This window comes from Anas platyrhynchos, chromosome 5 (genome assembly GCF_047663525.1).
Source record: "Anas platyrhynchos isolate ZD024472 breed Pekin duck chromosome 5, IASCAAS_PekinDuck_T2T, whole genome shotgun sequence".
Classification (NCBI taxonomy): domain Eukaryota; kingdom Metazoa; phylum Chordata; class Aves; order Anseriformes; family Anatidae; genus Anas; species Anas platyrhynchos.
In genome coordinates this window covers 4,214,890-4,224,263 of record NC_092591.1, presented here as the reverse complement: position 1 = coordinate 4,224,263, position 9,374 = coordinate 4,214,890, and positions in this window count along the sequence as shown.

Sequence of the window (9,374 nt, the reverse complement as noted above, 5' to 3'; positions counted from 1 at the left end):
TGAGATAAACTGGCTCGGGCTGGAAAGGAAGCGCTGCTGCCTGCTTGTTGTGAAATTATGAGCAGGTGAGCTGTCATGAAAGGCATTCTGACAGTCACTTGGGTTCGCACATGGGTGTTCTGTGACAGGGAGTGAATTTTTGGGGTACATTTCCTTTCCACGGTGTGGATGTGGAGAGCCTTGATCCACGGTTCCCTTTGCCTGCCTCGTGGACCCAAACCTTTCTCCATCCCCTTTTTGTGTTCCCCTTCCCCCTTCCTCCCGTTGCCCAATTGCAGACTCAGGTTCCCGGCGTGGCGCCGCAATCCTCAGCCTCTCAATGAGCTGTGTGACATTTGCTGCTTGGCTTTCGGCCACGGCTCCTACAGGCAGATGAAAATCCGCCAGCACAGCCCTCTGAAGCATCACGTTCTCAAGCGCTCGCTACTGTGGAGACGAGCTGCAAAACTTATTTTAAACGCTCAAGGATCAGAAGGCGAATAAAAGGAGCCCTCGGTTTATTTTGCTTTAATCTTGCAGTTGTAAATGAAGCTCTTATTTATTTTTTTTATTATTATTATTTATTTTTTTTTTAGGAGAGGTGAGCAGCCGCTGATCCGTGAAGGTTTTGCCTGGCAGTGCGGGCAGGGTCGATTTTTCCCTGGCCCAGATTCTCTCAGCATCGTGGACACCGGCGCACACACAGACCAAAGGTCCAGCTGGCATCCAGCCCCGTGCAGCTGTGGGCAACCAGATACTTCAGAAAATAAGAGAAAAAAGAAATAATCCTCCCCCCTGCCAAGCCTCTGAGCCCCCAGCAGTCGGCAGCCTGGGGGGCACATCTGCATCGTCGTCTTTTGTGCCTCATTTTCTCTTTCTGTGCAGAGCACCCGGGACTTGTTCACGGGGGGATGCTTCTGTGCTCAGGCCCTTTCTGCCTGGTGTGCTGCACTTCCTCTGCAAACCCTCTGGGGGCCTTTGAGACCTCCGCTTTCGCACAGCCACCTAGGTACACGTTTCTTCTAGATGGGAAATTAATTGCTCACTACCACGTTGCTCATGTCGCCGCTCCAGATGCGTATCGACGGCACAGCCAGGCTGCCAAGGTCAATGATCGGCTGATCGGTGCCAAAGAACCCATTTAGAGTCAAATGGCTTGTAGGAATCCGGGGAAATGATGCAGGGCAGGATCATTTGGACTCATGAAGGATCTGTAAGTTAGTGATATGACAGAGGTGCTGCTGAAGGGCATGGGATGAATTATTAACAGGAGTGTTCGGTGTAAAATATTGTGTGGAGAGGGTGACAGACGGATGCAGACCAGGTTGATGCTCACCTGCTGACTTGAGCATCTCTCACAGTCTCTGAGAGGGGGGATATTTCCCCCCAGCATTGCCACGATGAACCAGGATGAATATTTACCAGGGTGGACATTTACCAGGTGCGTGGGGTGGCTGCAGGAGCGCAGTCAGCACACAGAAGCACACATCTCGTCCACTGCAGCTGTAATATGCTGAAATCTGGTTGCATCAGCTGGTAGTCGTTTACTGCTCCGAGAAAACCCGTGGGAATAACACCCTTGTCATTCCTCCTCCTCCTTCTCTGGAGCTTTTGGGCCCTGATTCAGCAAATAGCTTCGGTGCTGCGCTGAACTGGTGCCTTTTAGTTGCTAATACCATGCAAAAATGCCATGAAAACAAAGAAGTTTGCATGACCACTGCGAAGAATTCACTTCCTTCTTTGGGCCTGATTTTCCATCGGCCTGCTGGAAGAGTACAGCGGCGAAACAGATCAGCCTGGGAGAGACTTCTTAACTAAGAAACCCACCACAAATGTGCAGCTTCCACGATATTTTGGGTCAAATGGGTTTGTCAAGTCAATAGCCAGCAAAGTAAGAAGTATTCCTGCAAATAAATAAAAGTGACTTAGATATTTTTCATATCTGTCTGACAGAGCTCCTTTAGAGTGCAAACGTGGCTGGGATTAATGGAAGTGGGGAGAATTTCAAGCAGGAGTCATTAAAAAGAACAGAAAACACAAAGTTTTTAACTTTTTAACCTTGGGGTTCTTTCCAGTCACACCCTTAGCGATGATGATAAATGCAGAAAATTCCATTAAAATTATTCTTCAGACTCTTGAGGCATTTAGCATAATGTTCACAGTTCCTCTTTTCTCTTATGAAAACAGGAAGAAATTATGCAGGGCAGTAGCTGTTTAAATACTAGAAAGTCTCCCTGGGGAGGATTACAGACATTTCAGTGATAAATTGGAAGGGAGATAACAGGTTTGGAATGAGCCCCATCCACAGCTCATTCAAGTCAAAGCTCCCTCATTGATTTGGGGGCTAGCCTGGGAATGGGGAAGGATCCCCCACAGATGGCCCCGATACTGGCTGAAGGTTGAGAATCCCCACAGTAAGCTTGTCTCCCCCCACAAAGGGCGACTGCGTCCTAATTAATGAGCAGAAATACAACTCATATGGATATCTAGAAGAAAAAGGAGCTGACTATTGTGATAAAGTGCATTGCAAAACACGCTGGGCTCCACTGGAGCAGTATGAAGAGTGCCCAAGCACAGATTATGGTGTTATTTCATGCTCCCCAGGGCTGTGCTGGAGGCAGCCGAGCAGAATGGGCGCTCAAAATCTGCTGCCTGGCCTGGCAGGAGCTCCTTCTCCTCCTCCTCCAGGAAATTCCTGGCCTTTGCTTCCACATCCCACGAGTGCTGCCCCAGACATGGCTAATACCAGTGTTGCAGAGCCCCCTCCCTCCAGCACCTTTGCTATATTTATGTTTTTTTTTTCTCCTTTTTTTTATGCTTAGACTTAGTTCTTCGGGACGTGGAGCATCTCCTTGCTTATTTTTGAGTATCAACAGCGAGGTGTCGGCGCTGAGCTGCTGTTGGGACACAAAGAACCAGGAGCAATCACATTTCCTCGGTAATGATTCAGCCCAGGGTCCAGGCTGGCTGGCGACCTGAGCAAACCAGTCTTGTCCTGGATCATGTCACACTCCTCCCTCAGCCCTCCTCCTGCTAAACATCCTGAGAAAACAACACGGTGTGCTGCCAAAATAGCAGAAAGAAGCAACTCCCCAAACAGGAGGCCTTCCCCCGGCCCCGCCGTGTGAACCGCAGGTTTGGGGAAGCAGCAGGAGGTAAAAACAAGCACTTTGCTGTTAGGAATTGCTTTTCTTGTAGGCAAAATATATATGGCGTGCCTGCTAAAGTGCATTTTCGTAATTAAAAATAAGCTGTAAATGGATAAAGTTCACATTTCTGGTGGGGTACTCCCATTCATTCACTGAGTTGCAGTCAGTTCTTTGCAATGAATCTCCCTGCTGTTAGAAATTCAGAAACATGGTCACATTTTGATTGTAAAACCAGCATTTTGTGTCTCATTCAAAACACCTTGCTAATATTTTCACCGTTACTAATGTTTATTTTGCTGTAGAGGCAGGGAAAGTACGCATGGCTGAGCTGGGCTGGCTCAAGAACACATTTGGGGTGAAGGATGGGATGTATAAAAGCTCGGTAAGCACCTGGGAACAGGTAACTCCAACCCCCCACCTCCCCTGTCTTCCCTTTAGCTCTTCTCCATCCTCCCTTTTCTCTTCCCCCCCAAAACTCCTGCCTGCCTGCAATCACAGCAGAGCAGTGCCTTGTATAAAGCACTATTTATTTGTGCTCTTGCTGCTGAAGGAAGAGCAGCATCGAAGCGTTAAGTGCATCCCCTGGCTCCTGCAATAGAAAGGATCCTTTTATTCCTCGGCGAGTCTTTTGTCTGGGCAGGAACCTGCCGCCCACTCGGGTAATTGTACCAGCAGAGCTCACCTGTGCTAGGAGAAGCTCCGTGAGGAGGGAATATCCAGCAGAAACCGAGGGAGAAGATGTAAAAGTCAACGGGCAAGCCCCTCATCTGGCTGGCGTACCACTCAGTGCCACCTTCGAGTGAGATATCCTCCTATTTCCCCTTCACATTTGCCCCCCTTTTGGGCACAGGACCAAAACTCCTCATGTACAAGGACGCTGGAGCCAGCAGCATTACACCAAGAGGTAATTTGGCTCTGAGCACGTAATAATGACAGGAGTTTAAAAATGACAGGATGCCCCACTCGCCAACGCGACGTTACCTTGCGGCAGCCAGATCTCAGACATCTCCCAGTCTTGTGCCAGCGTTTTTTTTTTGTTGAAAAGGTAGGGAAAAGAAAAGCCTCCGGCTTGTCCTCAGCCTGCAGCTTGCCGGGTCAAAGGTGTCCTGAAAAGGGAGGAATTCCGGGGGCGGCTGAGGATCAGCCAGTGATGTTCCTTGCCAAAAACACGAGGGTGGCAATTTCCTGCTCAATTGAGAAAGGTCTCTGTTGTACCCTGGTATGGGTTTCCTTCCCCGGTTCAGCTGACACCCCAAATTCCCCTTTCTTGCTGCAGTTTCCCACTCAGGTCACCCTTTGTGCTCCTCCAGCCCCTCTTCCCCTAGGCTGAAGGCACCCTTTGCTTATTTGAATCTTTAGATGTCTTGGGAATAACACTAGGGTGCAGATAAAATAAAATTAAGGTTGTAGGGGAGAGCCGTGCTTTTACAATCAAATATCCCCAAACCTGAAATTATCTCATTTTGCACTTGTGTTGGCGGAGAGAAACACTATGTAGAATTTAGTAGGGTTATTCCCTTTCCCCTCTCACCCCCCAGGTATTTTCGAGACCTTTCCTCCTTCCCTAAGTTGGAGGACACAAAGTTTTGGATGGCTCTGAACCAGTTGCACAGCCGTACACCCAGTGCTCAGCTTGATTTTTCTTGACTAAATTTGCTCGATCAATTCTTTTCAGGCGCTGGGTATCAATTAAAAGAACACTACTCTTTTGTCTTGTGTGTTGCTCCCCTAAAAAAATAATGAACTGTTTAATACACTGGAGGCAATTTCAAATTATCTGGCTTAATGAGGAAGGTTGTGACAGAAGATTTATTACCCTTTCTGATCCGTTAATGTATTTTCCCAACCATCCCAGCAGAACCGATCGCTGTATTTTCATTATACCCTCTATTTTCAGGGGTTCATTAGTTGTGGGCTAAAAATAACACCCAAGGCCTCAGCCTGAGAACTCATCCATTTTTTTTTTAATTGGAAATAAAATTTGATAAGACAACTTTCTAAACCATAACAGCACCGAACAGCAGGACCCTTACTGGGTGTTTTGTCCAAAGTGAAACTTCATGTGACTCCACATAAAGAACTGACCTAGAAATACCATCCTGTAACTGCTCCAAAGGACAGAACCCGGCCTTTTTTTAAAAAACAAAACAGGACAAACCCCAAATAATACACTTTCACACAAGCAATGGGTCGTAGTCTATTCCAATTGACATGCTTAGAGAAAAAGATTTGGCAATGAACCCGCTCATCTGCAACAAACTCAGGGGTTCCCTTAGCTGGTGGGTGAAAATGAGGCTGTGATTGTTAATATTATTATTTTTATTTTTTTTTCCTCAAAGAATTAAAAAGAGAGAAAGGAAAATGAGCTGGAACAGCTCCTGCCCTGCGCTGGATTCAGACCCTGCTGAAGCAGCTCCTTCCCAGCGATGGCTTCGTGCCGGTGAGTGGCAGCACGTAACGAGCCTGTTTTTATTGTCTGCTGCATCGTTTTGATAGATGGGCAACAGGAAGGCAGGGAGACAAACGGGTTTGGGTTCTGCAGGGCATGCTCTTTGCAGGAAGGGAGAGAAATCCTCACTCCACGGAGCGATTTGTGGTGCTCTTGTTTCAGCCGCTTGCTCTGATCAGCATGTGCTGGGGGGAGCAGGGGAGAGGCAAAGGCAAGGAATTATATTTGAAATGCTTGGTTCTGCTTCTTGTAAAGGCAGAGATGCTGCATGCTGGTCGGCATGCTTTTGGCCCTCTACAGTGGCCAGACTTCCCTAATGGGCTAATGAGCCTGCTCCGGTTTTTAATTACACTCTTATGTCACAGCAACCGCAGGAGCTGTGTCTCCAACCCGGACATCCCCACGACTGGTCCCGCACACACCGCTCAAGGGATTCTTCCCAGCAGTAAAACCCCTCAAGCATCCACGCCAGGGAATCCTTGGGGCACTTTTTCATCCTCCCTAGACCTGCAGGGAGCCCTGCAGGAAGGTGCTCGCCGCAGGGAGGCCACGTTTTGGCCAGATAATGCAGCAGAGCTACCCAGGGGGTTACTGAAATGGATGCAGGGAGCAGGGAAATTACTGCGACTCGCCTCAGCCCCGTGCTATAGATTTTGTCTGCATAAATTATATATTTACATTCAAAACTCTATTATTCATAGAGTTGAGTAAACAAGTATTGATTTTTACACTGCAGCACAGACGAGTATTTCTAAGGGCGCGGGGGCTGCTCTCGCCTTCTTGGTAACCCTGACCTCATCCGTGCTTCCTGCCAGCAGGATTTAACGTGGACGATCAAGTTTACAAAATCAGCTTGCTGTCACTGCGCCGAAAGGAAATCAATGGGCTTTTCTTTCTGAATGGGCAGCTTCTCCTCCCCCACCACGTCACGCGCGGCTCGTCCCACCACGGCACATCCACGTTTCAGATGCGGAAGCAGGCAGATGCCGGCGGATAGAAAGGAAAGGATGCATGAAATGAGCTCAGCTTGTCAGATAACAGCAGCTCTCCCTCCATCGGGGAAGAGGCAGAAGCAGTGGGTGTGTGAATCTAGCACAAAGAGCAAGGTTCGGCGCATAAAAGCATGATCACACTGCAGAGCTCAAGCAAACCACCTAAGAAAGCTCCTACGATCACTGCAGGAGCTTGTACTGGGATTTCTCCACCGGTTTCTCCACCAAATGTACGATATTTCCATGCACATTCAGGGGTGAAAAAAAAAAATACAACAACCCTTAACTGCATTTTCCAGTGCTACGTTATTTCAGAGGTTAACCAAAATCACTTACTTCATAGCTAACTTTGCTATATGGAATCCATGTACAAGTTCCTTATTGGATTTTTATTACAGGTAAAATTGACAGCGAAAATCACTAGGATATACTTAAAAATGGGAAGGAAATGTACGTTTACAATAAAAAGGTCTCTGAAGGTCTCTTGTTTCATAGGAAGGAAGCTGTCTTTATATTACATGAACTATAAAAAATGATTAAAACTGAAGAGAGACAGGAAGCTGATAATTTGATTTATCATCTTAATGGCTATGATTCATGAATAAATAATATAATGGTTTATGTCTCTCTTGTAAAAGAAGTAGAGAAGAGCAATTTGTCTAATAAATGACTTCAAAAATTACAGCTGAGTCTTGTTTGCCACATTTGTTCTATTTAAAAAGAATGAGCAAGTATCTTATTTCTTATTACTTACTAGGACATTTGTTGTATTATTTATAAGAGTCAAAAACCTTAACTAAAAGCCACTCATCTCTGACCACAGTCTCCCATTAGCTTTAAATTCAGGAAAGAGAAAGGGATTGATCACTAGATCAATAAATCTAACCTTAGAGCTGACTAAAAGCTTCCTTTAACCTCCTTCCTACAGCATCCTTTTTCAAAATTAAAGCATCCCCCTTTTTAATTATTTAAGAGCACGTCAATTTTACAGTAAGGCCATGTATGACTGCATCACGCAAGGATTTCTTTTCCAGATTGGGAACACACCCGCATCTTTGAAAGAAAAGCATTTAAATTAAGATCACTATTTTTTTTTTTTTTTAGCTCAATATGCTACTGAAGAAATAAGCATCCTGTTCCGAATGCGCCCCAGATTTCATCGTGACGACTGCTGAGAACGGGGGATGAAGGAGGACTGAATGCTCCCGGCGGCTGGACAGACAAACCACCCAAATCCATCACTGAGTCTGGCAGAGCGAGGTCGCCCGGCATTGATGGCGCTGCGCCTACACAGCTGCACAAAGTCACTTCAGGCAAAAGCAAATGCCAGAGAACATAATTAACGGAGCGAGCGTTTGTCTTTTAAACCGTCCTGTAAAAAGAGCTCGTGTGTGTCCTTGGCCCAGCGTGCCTCAAGAGCCTGGCTTGCCTCCCCCTTATCAAAATCATGTATCAAAATCTGATCCTGTTTCTTACCAGCTCACACTGATGCAAGGCTGTGATTCTGCAGAACCACAGGGCAACGTGGTTGCACCCTCACAACAGAAACCACTTCAGGGCCACGATCCCTGATGTAAATCTGGCTGAGAGCCTCAAAACACAGGGGCTGTGGCCAGGGCCAATTTAGGAGTACGTCCTCATCCGCCTCAAGCTCTTGTTTTTCCCCACATCCCCATTCCTTTCTTTGTTCCACGTTTAATCTTTATCCCCAAGAACCTGCCACCTTTATCCCGCAAGAACCTGGGATGAGGAGATGCAGTTCTTACCCTGTTCCTGGGGCTCTCTGAGAAAAGTCTAAAGGGCTTCAATACTGAACTTCAAGACTTGGTTGTTCCTGGAACATACTTCAGAGAGCTAATGCCAGGAATTATAAACTGTTCTTTGAGTGATCAGCACCGGTAAGACTGTTAGTGGTGAGGGCAGGAAGAGAACCTTAGGATGACAAATCTTTGCGTATCATGAAGCCAGTTATTTTCTACAAGGCTTATTCAAAAAAATAAAATAAAATAAATTACATGGATTTAAGCAAAATAGATTTTGAGTTCTCATGTTTCATAAAAACCTGTGTACTTTGGGAAATGTCTCCCTCACAGGCTGCACAAACATTCACAGTTCAGGCTGTCAGAAGATACTGAGGTCACACAGGCATGGCTTGGACAAACAAACAAGAGAAACGTAGGGTGAATTTCCACCCAGGCCCTTTCAGGGGTTATTTTCTACATATGATTTCTCTAAATAGATGCAACTCATTGGCCTGTGGTCAACAGGCACTATTTTTATGTGCAGCACCTCCATTCCCCAACCGCTACATTATATAGGTCTCCTAAAACTGGAGTGCTCGAGACAGTTTTGGGGTAAGTGATGCATCAGCAGCACCTGACTGATGTAGGCTGTGCGTGGAACGACACTGAAATCACAGCAAATCGTAGACCTCTAACCCAAAAAGGTTCTTCCAATTTTCAATTCTTTCAATTCTTCCTGCTGCCTTTGAAAGAGACGATGGCCTTCGCCAAGTTTCAAAACAGGTAAGGATTTTGGTGGAAATCTAGATGTTGTGGGCTTGCAATAAATATAATAACAGCAATCTCCATCTAAAATTGAGCTTTTTGCCCTAACAATTTCTGGAAGTTTTAATCAAGCAGCCTGCATCTGTGAAGTTAGATTTCAAACCAATTGTTTTGTATCACAGCAGCATTTTGGTCTAACATGCACAGTGTAAAAAAAAAGCAGAACAAAGATGATCCCTGCTATTCATTCATTTTGTATGCGGAAAATAGTGGTGGTAGATAAAGAAGAAACAGATTT